This window comes from Tachypleus tridentatus, chromosome 10, assembly GCF_004210375.1.
Source record: "Tachypleus tridentatus isolate NWPU-2018 chromosome 10, ASM421037v1, whole genome shotgun sequence".
NCBI lineage: Eukaryota > Metazoa > Arthropoda > Merostomata > Xiphosura > Limulidae > Tachypleus > Tachypleus tridentatus.
Window position 1 is genome coordinate 96,248,273 of NC_134834.1, and position 21,999 is coordinate 96,270,271.

The window sequence follows — 21,999 nt, forward strand, 5'->3', positions numbered from 1 at the left end:
TATCAAACATCCAGATTCTAGTGTCAAACATCCAAATTCTAGTATCAAACATCCAGTTCTAGTATCAAACATCAAAGTTCTATTGACAAACATCCAAATTCTAGTATCAAACATCCAATTCCAGTATCAAATTTCCAAGTTCTATTTTCAAACGTCCTGATTCTAGTATCAAACATTTTCGTTCTAGTATCAAACGTCTAAATTCTAATATCGAACATCAAAATTCTAGTATCAAGCATCCATGTTCTAGTATCATATATTGAAATTCTAATATCAAACATCAAAATTCTAGTGTCAAACATCCATGTTCTAGTATCAAACATCAACGTTCTAGTATCAAACATCCAAATTCTAGTATCAAACATCCAAGTTCTAGTGTCAAATATCCAAGTTCTAGTTTCAAACATCCAGATGCTAGTGTCAAACATCCAAATTCTAGTATCAAACATCCAAATTCTAGTATCAAACATACAAGCTCAATTGTCAAACATCCATGTTCTAGTATCAAACATCCAAATTCTAGTATCAAACATCCAAATTTTAGTGTCAAATATCCAAGTTCTATTGTCAAATATCCAAGTTCTAGTATCAAACAACCATGCACTAGTGTCAAACATCCAAGTTCGGGTTTAAAACATCCAAATTCTAGTATCAATCATCCAGATTCTAGTATCAAACATCCAGATTCTAATATCAAACATCTAAATTCTAGTGTCAAACATCCATGTCCTTGTATCAAACATCCAAATTCTAGTATCAAACATCCATGTTCCTGTGTCAAATTTCCAAGTTCTTGTTTCAAACATCCAGATTCTAGTATCAAACATCCAGATGCTAGGATCAAACATCCAAATTCTAGTATCAAACATCCAGATTCTAGTATCAAACATACAAGCTCTATTGTCAAACATCCAAATTCTAGTATCAAACATCCAATTCCAGTATCAAATTTCCAAGTTCTATTTTCAAACGTCCTGATTCTAGTATCAAACATCCAGATGCTAGGATCAAACATCCAAATTCTAGTATCAAACATCCAACTTCTAGTGTCACATATTCACGTTATAGTATCAAACATCAAAATTCTAGCATCAAACATCCAAGTTCTAGTGCCAAATATCCAAGTTCTAGTTTCAAACATCCAGATTCTAGTATCAAGTATCTAAATTCTAGTGTCAAACTTCCAAGTTCTGTCGTCAAACATCCACGTTTTAGTATCAAAGATCCAAATTGTCGTATTAAACATCCAAATTCTAGTATCAAACTTCCAGGTTCTATTGTCAAACGTCCAATTCTAGTTTCAAACATCCAAATTGTAGTATTAAACATCTTCGTTCTAGTATCAAACGTCTAAATTCTAATATCAAACATCTAAATTCTAGAATCAAGTATCCATGTTCTAGTATCAAATATTGAAATTCTAATATCAAACATCCAAGTTCTAGTGTCAAACATCTAAGTTCTACTGTCAAATATCCAAGTTCTAGTTTCATACATCTTGATTCTAGTGTCAAACATCCAAATTCTAGTATCAAACATCCAGATTCTAGTATCAAAGTCTAAATTCTAATATCAAACATCTAAATTCTGATATCAAGCATCCATGTTATAGTATCGAATATTAAAATTCTAATATCAAACATCCAAGTTCTATTTTCAAACAACCATGTCCTAGTATTAAACATCCAAATTCTAGTATCAAACATCCATGTTCTAGTATGAAACATCCAAATTCTAGTATCAAACATCCAAGTTCCAGTGTCAAATATCCGTGTCCTAGTATTAAACATCCAAATTTAAGTATCAAACATCCATGTTCTAGTGTCAAACATCTAAGATCTACTGTCAAATATCAAAGTTCTAGTTTCATACATCTTGATTCTAGTGTCAAATATTTATACTCTAGTATCAATCATCCAGATTCTAGGATGAAACATACAGATTTTAGTATCAAACATACATGTACTATTGTCAAACGTCAATGACCTTGTATTAAACATCCAAATTCTAGTATCAAACATCCAATTCCACTGTCAAATTTCCAAGTTCTATTTTCAAACGTCCTGATTCTAGTATGAAACATCCAGATGCAAGAATCAAACATCCAAATTCTAGTATCAAACATCCAAGTTCTAGTGTCACATATTCACGTTATAGTATCAAACATCAAAATTCTAGCATCAAACTTCCAAGTTCTGGTGCCAAATATCCAAGTTCTAGTTTCAAACATCCAGATTCTAGTATCAAATATCTAAATTCTAGTGTCAAACTTCCAAGTTCTGTCGTCAAACATCCACGTTTTAGTATCAAACATCCAAATTGTCGTATTAAACATCCAAATTCTAGTATCAAATTTCCAGGTTCTATTGTCAAACATCCAATTCTAGTTTCAAACATCCAAATTGTAGTATTAAACATCCTCGTTCTAGTCTGAAACGTCTAAATTCTAATATCAAACATCTAAATTCTAGAATCAAGTATCCATGTTCTAGTATCAAATATAGAAATTCTAATATCAAACATCCAAGTTCTATTGTCAAACATCCGTGTCCTAGTATTAAACATCCAAATTTAAGTATCAAACATCCATGTTCTAGTGTAAAACATCTAAGTTCTACTGTCAAATATCCAAGTTCTAGTTTCATACATCTTGATTCTAGTGTCAAACATCCATATTCTAGTATCAATCATCCAGATTCTAGGATGAAACATACCGATTTTAGTATCAAACATACATGTACTTTTGTCAAACGTCAATGACCTTGTATTAAACATCCAAATTCTAGTATCAAACATCCAAGCTCTAGTGTCAAACGACCAAGTTCTATTGTCAAACACCCAAGTTCTATTATCAAACATCCAAATTGTAGTATTAAACATCGAAGTTGTATTGTCAAACATCCAAATTCTAGTATCAAATATCCTCGTTCTAGTATCAAACGTCTAAGTTCTAATATCGAACGTCTAAATTCTAGTATCAAGCATCCATGTTCTAGTATCATATATTGAAATTCTAATATCAAACATCCAAGTTCTATTGTCAAACATCCATGTTCTAGTACCAAACATCCAAATTCTAGTATCATACATCGAAGTTCTAGTGTCAAACATCCAAGTTCTAGTGTATAAATCCAAGTTCTATTGTAAACATCCATGTCCTAGTGTTAAACATCCAAATTCTAAGATCAAAAATCCAATTTCTAGTGTCACATATTCACGTTCTAGTATCAAACATCAAAATTCTAGCATCAAACATCTCAGTTCTAGTGTCAAATATCCAAGTTCTAGTTTCAAACATCCAAATTGTCGTATTAAACATCGAAGTTGTGGTGTCAAACATCAAAATCTAGTATCAAACATCCTCGTTCTGGTTTCAAACGTCTAAATTCTAATATCGAACATCTAAATTCTAGTATCAAGCATCCATGTTCTAGTATCATATATTGAAATTATAGTATCAAACATCCAAGTTCTAGTGTCAAATATTCACGTTCTGGTGTCAAACATTCAAATTCTAGTATCAAACATCCAAATTCTAGTATCAAACATCCAAGTTCTATTGTCAAACATCCAAATTCTAGTATCAAACATCCAAGTTCTGTTGTCAAACATCCATATCCTAGTATTAAACATCCAAATTCTGGTATCAAACATCCAAGTTATAGTGTCAAATATCCAAGTTCTAGTATCAAATATGTAAGTTCTAGTTTCAAACATAAAGATTCCAATGTCAAACATCAAAGTTCTAGTGTCAACATCCATTATCTGATATCAAACATCCAAATTGTCGTATTAAACATCCAAATTCTAGTATCAAACATCCAAGATCTAGCGTCAAACTTCCAAGTTCTATTGTCAAACAACAAAGTTCTAATATGAAACATCCAAATTATAGTATTAAACATCGAAGTTGTAGTGTGAAACATCCAAATTCTAGTATCAAACATTTTCGTTCTAGTATCAAACGTCTAAATTCTAATATCGAACATCAAAATTCTAGTATCAAGCATCCATGTTCTAGTATCATATATTGAAATTCTAATATCAAACATGCAATTTCTATTGTCAAACATCCATGTTCTAGTATCAAACATCAACATTCTAGTATCAAACATCCAAATTCTAGTATCAAACATCCAAGTTCTAGTGTCAAATATCCAAGTTCTAGTTTCAAACATCCAGATGCTAGTGTCAAACATCCAAATTCTAGTATCAAACATCCAGATTCTAGTATCAAACATACAAGCTCAATTGTCAAACATCCATGTTCTAGTATCAAACATCCAAATTCTAGTATCAAACATCCAAATTTTAGTGTCAAATATCCAAGCTCTATTGCCAAATATCCAAATTCTAGTATCAAACAACCATGCACTAGTGTCAATTATCCAAGTTCTTGTTTCAAACATCCAGATTCTAGTATCAAACATCCAGATGCTAGGATCAAACATCCAGATTCTAGTATCAAACATTCATGTTCTATTGTCAAACATCAATGTCCTTGTATTAAACATCCAAATTCTAGTATCAAACATCCATGTTCCAGTGTCAAATTTCCAAGTTCTTGTTTCAAACATCCAGATTCTAGTATCAAACATCCAGATTCTGGGATCAAACATCAAAATTCTAGTATCAAACATCCAAGTTCTAGTGTCACATATTCACGTTCTAGTATCAAACATCAAAATTCTAGCATCAAACATCCAAGTTCTAGTGTCAAATATTCACGTTCTAGTGTCCAAACATCAAAATTCTAGCATCAAACATCCAAGTTCTATTATCAAACATCCAAATTGTAGTATTAAACATCGAAGTTGTATTGTCAAACATCCAAATTCTAGTATCAAACATCCTCGTTCTAGTATCAAACGTCTAAGTTCTAATATCAAACATCTAAATTCTAGTATCAAGCATCCATGTTCTAGTATCAAATATTGAAATTCTAATATCAAACATTCAAGTTCTATTGTCAAACATCCATGTTCTAGTACCAAACATCCAAATTCTAGTATGATACATCGAAGTTCTAGTGTCAAACATCCAAGTTCTACTGTATAAATCCAAGTTCTATTGTAAACATCCATGTCCTAGTGTTAAACATCCAAATTCTAAGATCAAAAATCCAATTTCTAGTGTCACATATTCACGTTCTAGTATCAAACATCAAAATTCTAGAATCAAACATCTCAGTTCTAGTGTCAAATATCCAAGTTCTAGTTTCAAACATCCAAATTGTCGTATTAAACATCGAAGTTGTGGTGTCAAACATCAAAAATCTAGTATCAAACATCCTCGTTCTAGTTTCAAACGTCTAAATTCTAATATCGAACATCTAAATTCTAGTATCAAGCATCCATGTTCTAGTATCATATATTGAAATTATAGTATCAAACATCCAAGTTCTAGTGTCAAATATTTACGTTCTGGTGTCAAACATTCAAATTCTAGTATCAAACATCCAAATTCTAGTATCAAACATCCAAGTTCTATTGTCAAACATCCAAATTCTAGTATCAAACATCCAAGTTCTATTGTCAAACATCCAAATTCTAGTATCAAACATCCAAGTTCTATTGTCAAACATCCATATCCTAGTATCAAACATCCAAATTCTAGTATCAAACATCCAAGTTATAGTGTCAAACATCCAAGTTCTAGTATCAAATATCCAAGTTCTAGTTTCAAACATAAAAATTCCAATGTCAAACATCAAAGTTCTAGTGTCAACATCCATTATCTGATATCAAACATCCAAATTGTCGTATTAAACATCCAAATTCTAGTATCAAACATCCAAGATCTAGCGTCAAACTTCCAAGTTCTATTGTCAAACAACAAAGTTCTAATATGAAACATCCAAATTATAGTATTAAACATCGATTGTTGTGAAACATCCAAATTCTAGTATCAAACATTTTCGTTCTAGTATCAAACGTCTAAATTCTAATATCAATCATCTAAATTCTAGTATCAAGCATCCATGTCCTTGTATCAAACATCCAAGTTCCAGTGTCCAATTTCCAGTTCTAGTTTCAAACATCCAGATTTTTGTATCAAACATCCAGATGCTAGTGTCAAACATCCAAATTCTAGTATCAAACATCCAGATTCTAGTATCAAACATACAAGCTCTATTGTCAAACATCCAAATTCTAGTATCAAACATCCAATTCCGGTATCAAATTTCCAAGTTCTATTTTCAAACGTCCTGATTCTAGTATCAAACATCCAGATGCTAGGATCAAACATCCAAATTCTAGTATCAAACATCCAACTTCTAGTGTCACATATTCACGTTATAGTATCAAACATCAAAATTCTAGCATCAAACATCCAAGTTCTAGTGCCAAATATCCAAGTTCTAGTTTCAAACATCCAGATTCTAGTATCAAGTATCTAAATTCAAGTGTCAAACTTCCAAGTTCTGTCGTCAAACATCCACGTTTTAGTATCAAACATCCAAATTGTCGTATTAAACATCCAAATTCTAGTATCAAACTTCCGGGTTCTATTGTCAAACGTCCAATTCTGGTTTCAAACATCCAAATTGTAGTATTAAACATCTTCGTTCTAGTATCAAACGTCTAAATTCTAATATCAAACATCTAAATTCTAGAATCAAGTATCCATGTTCTGGTATCAAATATTGAAATTCTAATATCAAACATCCAAGTTCTAGTGTCAAACATCTAAGTTCTACTGTCAAATATCCAAGTTCTAGTTTCATACATTTTGATTCTAGTGTCAAACATCCAAATTCTAGTATCAAACATCCAGATTCTAGTATCAAAGTCTAAATTCTAATATCAAACATCTAAATTCTGATATCAAGCATCCATGTTATAGTATCAAATATTAAAATTCTAATATCAAACATCCAAGTTCTATTTTCAAACAACCATGTCCTAGTATTAAACATCCAAATTCTAGTATCAAACATCCATGTTCTAGTATGAAACATCCAAATTCTAGTATCAAACATCCAAGTTCCAGTGTCAAATATCCGTGTCCTAGTATTAAACATCCAAATTTAAGTATCAAACATCCATGTTCTAGTGTCAAACATCTAAGATCTACTGTCAAATATCAAAGTTCTAGTTTCATACATCTTGATTCTAGTGTCAAATATTTATACTCTAGTATCAATCATCCAGATTCTAGGATGAAACATACAGATTTTAGTATCAAACATACATGTACTATTGTCAAACGTCAATGACCTTGTATTAAACATCCAAATTCTAGTATCAAACATCCAATTCCACTGTCAAATTTCCAAGTTCTATTTTCAAACGTCCTGATTCTAGTATGAAACATCCAGATGCAAGAATCAAACATCCAAATTCTAGTATCAAACATCCAAGTTCTAGTGTCACATATTCACGTTATAGTATCAAACATCAAAATTCTAGCATCAAACTTCCAAGTTCTAGTGCCAAATATCCAAGTTCTAGTTTCAAACATCCAGATTCTAGTATCAAATATCTAAATTCTAGTGTCAAACTTCCAAGTTCTGTCGTCAAACATCCAAGTTTTAGTATCAAACATCCAAATTGTCGTATTAAACATCCAAATTCTAGTATCAAATTTCCAGGTTCTATTGTCAAACATCCAATTCTAGTTTCAAACATCCAAATTGTAGTATTAAACATCCTCGTTCTAGTCTGAAACGTCTAAATTCTAATATCAAACATCTAAATTCTAGAATCAAGTATCCATGTTCTAGTATCAAATATAGAAATTCTAATATCAAACATCCAAGTTCTATTGTCAAACATCCGTGTCTTAGTATTAAACATCCAAATTTAAGTATCAAACATCCATGTTCTAGTGTAAAACATCTAAGTTCTACTGTCAAATATCAAAGTTCTAGTTTCATACATCTTGATTCTAGTGTCAAACATCCATATTCTAGTATCAATCATCCAGATTCTAGGATGAAACATACAGATTTTAGTATCAAACATACATGTACTTTTGTCAAACGTCAATGACCTTGTATTAAACATCCAAATTCTAGTATCAAACATCCAAGCTCTAGTGTCAAACGACCAAGTTCTATTGTCAAACACCCAAGTTCTATTATCAAACATCCAAATTGTAGTATTAAACATCGAAGTTGTATTGTCAAACATCCAAATTCTAGTATCAAATATCCTCGTTCTAGTATCAAACGTCTAAGTTCTAATATCGAACGTCTAAATTCTAGTATCAAGCATCCATGTTCTAGTATCATATATTGAAATTCTAATATCAAACATCCAAGTTCTATTGTCAAACATCCATGTTCTAGTACCAAACATCCAAATTCTAGTATCATACATCGAAGTTCTAGTGTCAAACATCCAAGTTCTAGTGTATAAATCCAAGTTCTATTGTAAACATCCATGTCCTAGTGTTAAACATCCAAATTCTAAGATCAAAAATCCAATTTCTAGTGTCACATATTCACGTTCTAGTATCAAACATCAAAATTCTAGCATCAAACATCTCAGTTCTAGTGTCAAATATCCAAGTTCTAGTTTCAAACATCCAAATTGTCGTATTAAACATCGAAGTTGTGGTGTCAAACATCAAAAATCTAGTATCAAACATCCTCGTTCTAGTTTCAAACGTCTAAATTCTAATATCGAACATCTAAATTCTAGTATCAAGCATCCATGTTCTAGTATCATATATTGAAATTATAGTATCAAACATCCAAGTTCTAGTGTCAAATATTCACGTTCTGGTGTCAAACATTCAAATTCTAGTATCAAACATCCAAATTCTAGTATCAAACATCCAAGTTCTATTGTCAAACATCCAAATTCTAGTATCAAACATCCAAGTTCTATTGTCAAACATCCATATCCTAGTATTAAACACCCAAATTCTAGTATCAAACATCCAAGTTATAGTGTCAAATATCCAAGTTCTAGTATCAAATATGTAAGTTCTAGTTTCAAACATAAAGATTCCAATGTCAAACATCAAAGTTCTAGTGTCAACATCCATTATCTGATATCAAACATCCAAATTGTCGTATTAAACATCCAAATTCTAGTATCAAACATCCAAGATCTAGCGTCAAACTTCCAAGTTCTATTGTCAAACGACAAAGTTCTAATATGAAACATCCAAATTATAGTATTAAACATCGAAGTTGTAGTGTGAAACATCCAAATTCTAGTATCAAACATTTTCGTTCTAGTATCAAACGTCTAAATTCTAATATCGAACATCAAAATTCTAGTATCAAGCATCCATGTTCTAGTATCATATATTGAAATTCTAATATCAAACATGCAATTTCTATTGTCAAACATCCATGTTCTAGTATCAAACATCAACATTCTAGTATCAAACATCCAAATTCTAGTATCAAACATCCAAGTTCTAGTGTCAAATATCCAAGTTCTAGTTTCAAACATCCAGATGCTAGTGTCAAACATCCAAATTCTAGTATCAAACATCCAAATTCTAGTATCAAACATACAAGCTCAATTGTCAAACATCCATGTTCTAGTATCAAACATCCAAATTCTAGTATCAAACATCCAAATTTTAGTGTCAAATATCCAAGCTCTATTGCCAAATATCCAAATTCTAGTATCAAACAACCATGCACTAGTGTCAATTATCCAAGTTCGAGTTTAAAACATCCATATTCTAGTATCAATCATCCAGATTCTAGGATCAAACATCCAGATTTTAGTATCAAACATTCATGTTCTATTGTCAAACATCAATGTCCTTGTATTAAACATCCAAATTCTAGTATCAAACATCCATGTTCCAGTGTCAAATTTCCAAGTTCTTGTTTCAAACATCCAGATTCTAGTATCAAACATCCAGATGCTAGGATCAAACATCAAAATTCTAGTATCAAACATCCAAGTTCTAGTGTCACATATTCACGTTCTAGTATCAAACATCAAAATTCTAGCATCAAACATCCAAGTTCTAGTGTCAAATATTCACGTTCTAGTGTCCAACATCAAAATTCTAGCATCAAACATCCAAGTTCTATTATCAAACATCCAAATTGTAGTATTAAACATCGAAGTTGTATTGTCAAACATCCAAATTCTAGTATCAAATATCCTCGTTCTAGTATCAAACGTCTAAGTTCTAATATCGAACGTCTAAATTCTGGTATCAAGCATCCATGTTCTAGAATCATATATTGAAATTCTAATATCAAACATTCAATTTCTATTGTCAAACATCCATGTTCTAGTACCAAACATCCAAATTCTAGTATCATACATCGAAGTTCTAGTGTCAAACATCCAAGTTTTACTGTATAAATCCAAGTTCTATTGTAAACGTCCATGTCCTAGTGTTAAACATCCAAATTCTAAGATCAAAAATCCAATTTCTAGTGTCACATATTCACGTTCTAGTATCAAACATCAAAATTCTAGCATCAAACATCTCAGTTCTAGTGTCAAATATCCAAGTTCTAGTTTCAAACATCCAAATTGTCGTATTAAACATCGAAGTTGTGGTGTCAAACATCAAAAATCTAGTATCAAACATCCTCGTTCTAGTTTCAAACGTCTAAATTCTAATATCGAACATCTAAATTCTAGTATCAAGCATCCATGTTCTAGTATCATATATTGAAATTATAGTATCAAACATCCAAGTTCTAGTGTCAATTATTCACGTTCTGGTGTCAAACATTCAAATTCTAGTATCAAACATCCAAATTCTAGTATCAAACATCCAAGTTCTATTGTCAAACATCCAAATTCTAGTATCAAACATCCAAGTTCTATTGTCAAACATCCATATCCTAGTATTAAACACCCAAATTCTAGTATCAAACATCCAAGTTATAGTGTCAAATATCCAAGTTCTAGTATCAAATATGTAAGTTCTAGTTTCAAACATAAAAATTCCAATGTCAAACATCAAAGTTCTAGTGTCAACATCCATTATCTGATATCAAACATCCAAATTGTCGTATTAAACATCCAAATTCTAGTATCAAACATCCAAGATCTAGCGTCAAACTTCCAAGTTCTATTGTCAAACAACAAAGTTCTAATATGAAACATCCAAATTATAGTATTAAACATCGAAGTTGTAGTGTGAAACATCCAAATTCTAGTATCAAACATTTTCGTTCTAGTATCAAACGTCTAAATTCTAATATCAATCATCTAAATTCTAGTATCAAACATCCATGTCCTTGTATCAAACATCCAAGTTCCAGTGTCCAATTTCCAGTTCTAGTTTCAAACATCCAGATTTTTGTATCAAACATCCAGATGCTAGTGTCAAACATCCAAATTCTAGTATCAAACATCCAGATTCTAGTATCAAACATACAAGCTCTATTGTCAAACATCCAAATTCTAGTATCAAACATCCAATTCCAGTATCAAATTTCCAAGTTCTATTTTCAAACGTCCTGATTCTATTATCAAACATCCAGATGCTAGGGATCAAACATCCAAATTCTAGTATCAAACATCCAACTTCTAGTGTCACATATTCACGTTATAGTATCAAACATCAAAATTCTAGCATCAAACATCCAAGTTCTAGTGCCAAATATCCAAGTTCTAGTTTCAAACATCCAGATTCTAGTATCAAGTATCTAAATTCAAGTGTCAAACTTCCAAGTTCTGTCGTCAAACATCCACGTTTTAGTATCAAACATCCAAATTGTCGTATTAAACATCCAAATTCTAGTATCAAACTTCCAGGTTCTATTGTCAAACGTCCAATTCTAGTTTCAAACATCCAAATTGTAGTATTAAACATCTTCGTTCTAGTATCAAACGTCTAAATTCTAATATCAAACATCTAAATTCTAGAATCAAGTATCCATGTTCTAGTATCAAATATTGAAATTCTAATATCAAACATCCAAGTTCTAGTGTCAAACATCTAAGTTCTACTGTCAAATATCCAAGTTCTAGTTTCATACATTTTGATTCTAGTGTCAAACATCCAAATTCTAGTATCAAACATCCAGATTCTAGTATCAAAGTCTAAATTCTAATATCAAACATCTAAATTCTGATATCAAGCATCCATGTTATAGTATCGAATATTAAAATTCTAATATCAAACATCCAAGTTCTATTTTCAAACAACCATGTCCTAGTATTAAACATCCAAATTCTAGTATCAAACATCCATGTTCTAGTATGAAACATCCAAATTCTAGTATCAAACATCCAAGTTCCAGTGTCAAATATCCGTGTCCTAGTATTAAACATCCAAATTTAAGTATCAAACATCCATGTTCTAGTGTCAAACATCTAAGATCTACTGTCAAATATCAAAGTTCTAGTTTCATACATCTTGATTCTAGTGTCAAACATTTATACTCTAGTATCAATCATCCAGATTCTAGGATGAAACATACAGATTTTAGTATCAAACATACATGTACTATTGTCAAACGTCAATGACCTTGTATTAAACATCCAAATTCTAGTATCAAACATCCAATTCCACTGTCAAATTTCCAAGTTCTATTTTCAAACGTCCTGATTCTAGTATGAAACATCCAGATGCAAGAATCAAACATCCAAATTCTAGTATCAAACATCCAAGTTCTAGTGTCACATATTCACGTTATAGTATCAAACATCAAAATTCTAGCATCAAACTTCCAAGTTCTAGTGCCAAATATCCAAGTTCTAGTTTCAAACATCCAGATTCTAGTATCAAATATCTAAATTCTAGTGTCAAACTTCCAAGTTCTGTCGTCAAACATCCAAGTTTTAGTATCAAACATCCAAATTGTCGTATTAAACATCCAAATTCTAGTATCAAATTTCCAGGTTCTATTGTCAAACATCCAATTCTAGTTTCAAACATCCAAATTGTAGTATTAAACATCCTCGTTCTAGTCTGAAACGTCTAAATTCTAATATCAAACATCTAAATTCTAGAATCAAGTATCCATGTTCTAGTATCAAATATAGAAATTCTAATATCAAACATCCAAGTTCTATTGTCAAACATCCGTGTCCTAGTATTAAACATCCAAATTTAAGTATCAAACATCCATGTTCTAGTGTAAAACATCTAAGTTCTACTGTCAAATATCCAAGTTCTAGTTTCATACATCTTGATTCTAGTGTCAAACATCCATATTCTAGTATCAATCATCCAGATTCTAGGATGAAACATACAGATTTTAGTATCAAACATACATGTACTTTTGTCAAACGTCAATGACCTTGTATTAAACATCCAAATTCTAGTATCAAACATCCAAGCTCTAGTGTCAAACGACCAAGTTCTATTGTCAAACACCCAAGTTCTATTATCAAACATCCAAATTGTAGTATTAAACATCGAAGTTGTATTGTCAAACATCCAAATTCTAGTATCAAATATCCTCGTTCTAGTATCAAACGTCTAAGTTCTAATATCGAACGTCTAAATTCTAGTATCAAGCATCCATGTTCTAGTATCATATATTGAAATTCTAATATCAAACATCCAAGTTCTATTGTCAAACATCCATGTTCTAGTACCAAACATCCAAATTCTAGTATCATACATCGAAGTTCTAGTGTCAAACATCCAAGTTCTAGTGTATAAATCCAAGTTCTATTGTAAACATCCATGTCCTAGTGTTAAACATCCAAATTCTAAGATCAAAAATCCAATTTCTAGTGTCACATATTCACGTTCTAGTATCAAACATCAAAATTCTAGCATCAAACATCTCAGTTCTAGTGTCAAATATCCAAGTTCTAGTTTCAAACATCCAAATTGTCGTATTAAACATCGAAGTTGTGGTGTCAAACATAAAAAATCTAGTATCAAACATCCTCGTTCTAGTTTCAAACGTCTAAATTCTAATATCGAACATCTAAATTCTAGTATCAAGCATCCATGTTCTAGTATCATATATTGAAATTATAGTATCAAACATCCAAGTTCTAGTGTCAAATATTCACGTTCTGGTGTCAAACATTCAAATTCTAGTATCAAACATCCAAATTCTAGTATCAAACATCCAAGTTCTATTGTCAAACATCCAAATTCTAGTATCAAACATCCAAGTTCTATTGTCAAACATCCATATCCTAGTATTAAACACCCAAATTCTAGTATCAAACATCCAAGTTATAGTGTCAAATATCCAAGTTCTAGTATCAAATATGTAAGTTCTAGTTTCAAACATAAAATTCCAATGTCAAACATCAAAGTTCTAGTGTCAACATCCATTATCTGATATCAAACATCCAAATTGTCGTATTAAACATCCAAATTCTAGTATCAAACATCCAAGATCTAGCGTCAAACTTCCAAGTTCTATTGTCAAACAACAAAGTTCTAATATGAAACATCCAAATTATAGTATTAAACATCGAAGTTGTAGTGTGAAACATCCAAATTCTAGTATCAAACATTTTCGTTCTAGTATCAAACGTCTAAATTCTAATATCGAACATCAAAATTCTAGTATCAAGCATCCATGTTCTAGTATCATATATTGAAATTCTAATATCAAACATGCAATTTCAATTGTCAAACATCCATGTTCTAGTATCAAACATCAACATTCTAGTATCAAACATCCAAATTCTAGTATCAAACATCTCAGTTCTAGTGTCAAATATCCAAGTTCTAGTTTCAAACATCCAAATTGTCGTATTAAACATCGAAGTTGTGGTGTCAAACATCAAAAATTTAGTATCAAACATCCTCGTTCTAGTTTCAAACGTCTAAATTCTAATATCGAACATCTAAATTCTAGTATCAAGCATCCATGTTCTAGTATCATATATTGAAATTATAGTATCAAACATAAAAAGTTCTAGTGTCAATTATTCACGTTCTGGTGTCAAACATTCAAATTCTAGTATCAAACATCCAAATTCTAGTATCAAACATCCAAGTTCTATTGTCAAACATCCAAATTCTAGTATCAAACATCCAAGTTCTATTGTTAAACATCCATATCCTAGTATTAAACACCCAAATACTAGTATCAAACATCCAAGTTATAGTGTCAAATATCCAAGTTCTAGTATCAAATATGTAAGTTCTAGTTTCAAACATAAAAATTCCAATGTCAAACATCAAAGTTCTAGTGTCAACATCCATTATCTGATATCAAACATCCAAATTGTCGTATTAAACATCCAAATTCTAGTATCAAACATCCAAGATCTAGCGTCAAACTTCCAAGTTCTATTGTCAAACAACAAAGTTCTAATATGAAACATCCAAATTATAGTATTAAACATCGAAGTTGTAGTGTGAAACATCCAAATTCTAGTATCAAACATTTTCGTTCTAGTATCAAACGTCTAAATTCTAATATCAATCATCTAAATTCTAGTATCAAGCATCCATGTCCTTGTATCAAACATCCAAGTTCCAGTGTCCAATTTCCCAGTTCTAGTTTCAAACATCCAGATTTTTGTATCAAACATCCAGATGCTAGTGTCAAACATCCAAATTCTAGTATCAAACATCCAGATTCTAGTATCAAACATACAAGCTCTATTGTCAAACATCCAAATTCTAGTATCAAACATCCAATTCCAGTATCAAATTTCCAAGTTCTATTTTCAAACGTCCTGATTCTATTATCAAACATCCAGATGCTAGGATCAAACATCCAAATTCTAGTATCAAACATCCAACTTCTAGTGTCACATATTCACGTTATAGTATCAAACATCAAAATTCTAGCATCAAACATCCAAGTTCTAGTGCCAAATATCCAAGTTCTAGTTTCAAACATCCAGATTCTAGTATCAAGTATCTAAATTCAAGTGTCAAACTTCCAAGTTCTGTCGTCAAACATCCACGTTTTAGTATCAAACATCCAAATTGTCGTATTAAACATCCAAATTCTAGTATCAAACTTCCAGGTTCTATTGTCAAACGTCCAATTCTAGTTTCAAACATCCAAATTGTAGTATTAAACATCTTCGTTCTAGTATCAAACGTCTAAATTCTAATATCAAACATCTAAATTCTAGAATCAAGTATCCATGTTCTAGTATCAAATATTGAAATTCTAATATCAAACATCCAAGTTCTAGTGTCAAACATCTAAGTTCTACTGTCAAATATCCAAGTTCTAGTTTCATACATTTTGATTCTAGTGTCAAACATCCAAATTCTAGTATCAAACATCCAGATTCTAGTATCAAAGTCTAAATTCTAATATCAAACATCTAAATTCTGATATCAAGCATCCATGTTATAGTATCGAATATTAAAATTCTAATATCAAACATCCAAGTTCTATTTTCAAACAACCATGTCCTAGTATTAAACATCCAAATTCTAGTATCAAACATCCATGTTCTAGTATGAAACATCCAAATTCTAGTATCAAACATCCAAGTTCCAGTGTCAAATATCCGTGTCCTAGTATTAAACATCCAAATTTAAGTATCAAACATCCATGTTCTAGTGTCAAACATCTAAGATCTACTGTAAAATATCAAAGTTCTAGTTTCATACATCTTGATTCTAGTGTCAAACATTTATACTCTAGTATCAATCATCCAGATTCTAGGATGAAACATACAGATTTTAGTATCAAACATACATGTACTATTGTCAAACGTCAATGACCTTGTATTAAACATCCAAATTCTAGTATCAAACATCCAATTCCACTGTCAAATTTCCAAGTTCTATTTTCAAACGTCCTGATTCTAGTATGAAACATCCAGATGCAAGAATCAAACATCCAAATTCTAGTATCAAACATCCAAGTTCTAGTGTCACATATTCACGTTATAGTATCAAACATCAAAATTCTAGCATCAAACTTCCAAGTTCTAGTGCCAAATATCCAAGTTCTAGTTTCAAACATCCAGATTCTAGTATCAAATATCTAAATTCTAGTGTCAAACTTCCAAGTTCTGTCGTCAAACATCCAAGTTTTAGTATCAAACATCCAAATTGTCGTATTAAACATCCAAATTCTAGTATCAAATTTCCAGGTTCTATTGTCAAACATCCAATTCTAGTTTCAAACATCCAAATTGTAGTATTAAACATCCTCGTTCTAGTCTGAAACGTCTAAATTCTAATATCAAACATCTAAATTCTAGAATCAAGTATCCATGTTCTAGTATCAAATATAGAAATTCTAATATCAAACATCCAAGTTCTATTGTCAAACATCCGTGTCCTAGTATTAAACATCCAAATTTAAGTATCAAACATCCATGTTCTAGTGTAAAACATCTAAGTTCTACTGTCAAATATCCAAGTTCTAGTTTCATACATCTTGATTCTAGTGTCAAACATCCATATTCTAGTATCAATCATCCAGATTCTAGGATGAAACATACAGATTTTAGTATCAAACATACATGTACTTTTGTCAAACGTCAATGACCTTGTATTAAACATCCAAATTCTAGTATCAAACATCCAAGCTCTAGTGTCAAACGACCAAGTTCTATTGTCAAACACCCAAGTTCTATTATCAAACATCCAAATTGTAGTATTAAACATCGAAGTTGTATTGTCAAACATCCAAATTCTAGTATCAAATATCCTCGTTCTAGTATCAAACGTCTAAGTTCTAATATCGAACGTCTAAATTCTAGTATCAAGCATCCATGTTCTAGTATCATATATTGAAATTCTAATATCAAACATCCAAGTTCTATTGTCAAACATCCATGTTCTAGTACCAAACATCCAAATTCTAGTATCATACATCGAAGTTCTAGTGTCAAACATCCAAGTTCTAGTGTATAAATCCAAGTTCTATTGTAAACATCCATGTCCTAGTGTTAAACATCCAAATTCTAAGATCAAAAATCCAATTTCTAGTGTCACATATTCACGTTCTAGTATCAAACATCAAAATTCTAGCATCAAACATCTCAGTTCTAGTGTCAAATATCCAAGTTCTAGTTTCAAACATCCAAATTGTCGTATTAAACATCGAAGTTGTGGTGTCAAACATCAAAATCTAGTATCAAACATCCTCGTTCTAGTTTCAAACGTCTAAATTCTAATATCGAACATCTAAATTCTAGTATCAAGCATCCATGTTCTAGTATCATATATTGAAATTATAGTATCAAACATCCAAGTTCTAGTGTCAAATATTCACGTTCTGGTGTCAAACATTCAAATTCTAGTATCAAACATCCAAATTCTAGTATCAAACATCCAAGTTCTATTGTCAAACATCCAAATTCTAGTATCAAACATCCAAGTTCTATTGTCAAACATCCATATCCTAGTATTAAACACCCAAATTCTAGTATCAAACATCCAAGTTATAGTGTCAAATATCCAAGTTCTAGTATCAAATATGTAAGTTCTAGTTTCAAACATAAAAATTCCAATGTCAAACATCAAAGTTCTAGTGTCAACATCCATTATCTGATATCAAACATCCAAATTGTCGTATTAAACATCCAAATTCTAGTATCAAACATCCAAGATCTAGCGTCAAACTTCCAAGTTCTATTGTCAAACAACAAAGTTCTAATATGAAACATCCAAATTATAGTATTAAACATCGAAGTTGTAGTGTGAAACATCCAAATTCTAGTATCAAACATTTTCGTTCTAGTATCAAACGTCTAAATTCTAATATCGAACATCAAAATTCTAGTATCAAGCATCCATGTTCTAGTATCATATATTGAAATTCTAATATCAAACATGCAATTTCAATTGTCAAACATCCATGTTCTAGTATCAAACATCAACATTCTAGTATCAAACATCCAAATTCTAGTATCAAACATCCAAGTTCTAGTGTCAAATATCCAAGTTCTAGTTTCAAACATCCAGATACTAGTGTCAAACATCCAAATTCTAGTATCAAACATCCAGATTCTAGTATCAAACATACAAGCTCAATTGTCAAACATCCATGTTCTAGTATCAAACATCCAAATTCTAGTATCAAACATCCAAATTTTAGTGTCAAATATCCAAGCTCTATTGCCAAACATCCAAATTCTAGTATTGAACATCCAAATTCTAATATCAAACATCCATATTTTAGTATCAAACATCCAGATTCTAGTATTAAACATCAAAGTTGTAGTGTCAAACATCCAAATTCTAGTATCAAACTTTTACGTTCTAGTGTTAAACATCCAAGTTCTAGTGTCAAATATCCAAGTTCTAGTTTCAAACTTTTACGTTCTAGTGTTAAACATTCAAGTTCTAGTGTCAAATATCCAAGTTCTAGTTTCAAACATCCAGATTCTAGTATCAAACATCCAATCTCTTTTGTCAAACATCCATGTTCTAATATCAAACATCCAAATTCTAGTATCAAATATCCAAATTCTAGTTTCAAACATCGAAATTCTAGTATTAAACATCTAAATTCTAGTATCAAACATCCAAATTCTAGTATCAAACATCCAGATTCTAGTGTCAAACATCCAAATTCTAGTATCAAAGATCCAGATTCTAGTATCAAACATCCAAGCTCTATTGTCAATCATTCATGTTCTAGTATCAAACATTCAAATTCTTGTATCAAACATCCATGTTCTAGTGTCAAATATCCAAGTTCTAGTTTCAAACATCCATATTCTAGTATCAATCATCCAGATTCTAGGATCAAACATCCAGGTTTTAGTATCAAACATCCATGTTCTATTGTCAAACATCAATGTCCTTGTATCAAACATCCATGTTCCAGGGTCAAATTTCTAAGTTCTAGTTTCAAACATCCAGATTCTAGTATCAAACATCCAGATGCTAGTGTCAAACATCCAGATTCTAGTATCAAACATCCAAGCTCTATTGTCAAACATCCATGTTCTAGTATTAAACACCCATATTCTAGTATCATAAATCCAAGTTCTAGTGTCAAATATCCATGTTCTAGTTTAAAACATCCAAATTATAGTATCAAACATCCAAATTCTAGTATCAAACATCCAAGTTCCAGTGTCAATTATCCAAGTTCTAGTTTCAAACATCCAGATTCTAGGATCAAACATCCAAATTCTAGTATCAAACATCTTAGTTCTAGTGTCAAATATCCAAGTTCTATTGTCAAACATCCATGTCCTGGTATTAAACATCCAAATTCTAGTATCAAACATCCAAATTCTAGTTTCAAACATCGAAATTCTAGTATTAAACATCTAAATTCTAGTATCAAACATCCAAATTCTAGTATCAAACATCCAGATTCTAGTGTCAAACATCCAAATTCTAGTATCAAAGATCCAGATTCTAGTATCAAATATCCAAGCTCTATTGTCAATCATCCATGTTCTAGTATCAAACATTCAAATTCTTGTATCAAACATCCAAATTCTTGTATCAAACATCCATGTTCTAGTATCAATCATCCAGATTCTAGGATCAAACATCCAGATTTTAGTATCAAACATCCATGTTCTATTGTCAAACATCAATGTCCTTGTATCAAACATCCATGTTCCAGGGTCAAATTTCTAAGTTCTAGTTTCAAACATCCAGATTCTAGTATCAAACATCCAGATGCTAGTGTCAAACATCCAAATTCTAGTATCAAACATCCAAGTTCTAGCATCAAACATCCAAGTTCTAGCATCAAACATCCAAGTTCTAGTGTCAAATATCCAAGTTCTAGTTTCAAACATCCAGATTCTAGTATCAAATATCTAAATTCTAGTGTCAAACTTCCAAGTTCTGTCGTCAAAGATCCAAGTTCTAGTATCAAACATCCAAATTATCGTATTAAATATTCAAATTATCGTATTAAACATCCAAATTCTATTATCAAACTTCCAAGTTCTATTGTCAAACATCCAAGTTCTAGTTTCAAACTTCCAAATTGTAGTATTAAACATCGAAGTTGTAGTGTGAAACATCCAAATTCTAGTATCAAACATCCTCGTTCTAGTGTCAAACGTCTTAATTCTAATATCAAACATCTAAATTGTCGTATCAAGCATCCATGTTCTAGTATCAAATATAGAAATTCTAATATCAAACATCAAAGTTTTATTGTGAAAATCCATGTCCTAATATTAAACATCCAAATTCTAGTATCAAACATCCATGTTCTTGTGTCAAATGTCCAAGTTCTAGTTTCATAATCCAGATTCTAGTGTCAAACATCCAAATTCTAGTATCAAACATCCAAATTCTAGTATCAAACATCCAGATTCTAGTATCAAACATACAAGCTCTATTGTCAAACATCCATGTTCTAGTATCAAACATCCAAATTCTAGTATCAAACATCCAAGTTCTAGTGTCAAATATCCAAGTTCTATTGCCAAACATCCAAATTCTAGTATTAAACATCCAAATTTTGGTATCAAACATCCAGATTCTAGTATTAAACATCGCAGTTGTAGTGTCAAACATCCAAATTCTAGTATCAAACATTTACGTTATAGTGTTAAACATCCAAGTTCTAGTGTCAAATATCCAAGTTCTAGTTTCAAACATCCAGATACTAGTATCAAACATACAGATGCTAGTATCAAACCTCCATGCTCTATTGTCAAACATCCTTGTTCTTGTGTCAAACATCCAAATTCTAGTATCAAACATCCAAGTTCTAGTGTCATATATCCCAGTTCTAGTTTGAAACATCCAAATTCCAATATCAAACATCCAAATTCTAGTGTGAAACATTAAAGTTACAGTGTAAGATTTCGAAGTTTTAGTGCCAAATAATAAATTTGTAATCTTTAGTAAGTTGAACGATATGATCATACATTACAATACCTGAATTATACTGTAATATCACACACACACACATGTATATATATCTATATATATATACTGATTATAATATGAAATCACGTCATTTAAATCTTCTGTCTGTTGCCCCATAATTTAGCTTATTTACTTTTCATATGCTTATCATAAGAGTGAGTTTCAAAGATTGGTAATTAAAGTAAAGTAATTTCCCTTTTGTTCTTCGTATTAACTGAAAGATATGTGTGTTTACTCATAATTCGTGTTGATATTCGAAAAGTGTCATGTGTAAATAATTTATGAAGATAAATGATGTTCTAGAATTAGGCTCCAATTAAACCTCAATATTCCAAATAAACCTAC

The 21,999-nt window shown here is 31.0% G+C and overlaps 1 protein-coding gene across 1 annotated transcript in view; it reads right to left on the reverse strand.

Annotated features, from left to right (window-relative positions):
- Positions 1-21,999, reverse strand: part of LOC143229911 (uncharacterized) — a 169,442-nt gene that overhangs the window by 29,202 nt on the left and 118,241 nt on the right. The window lies entirely within an intron of this gene.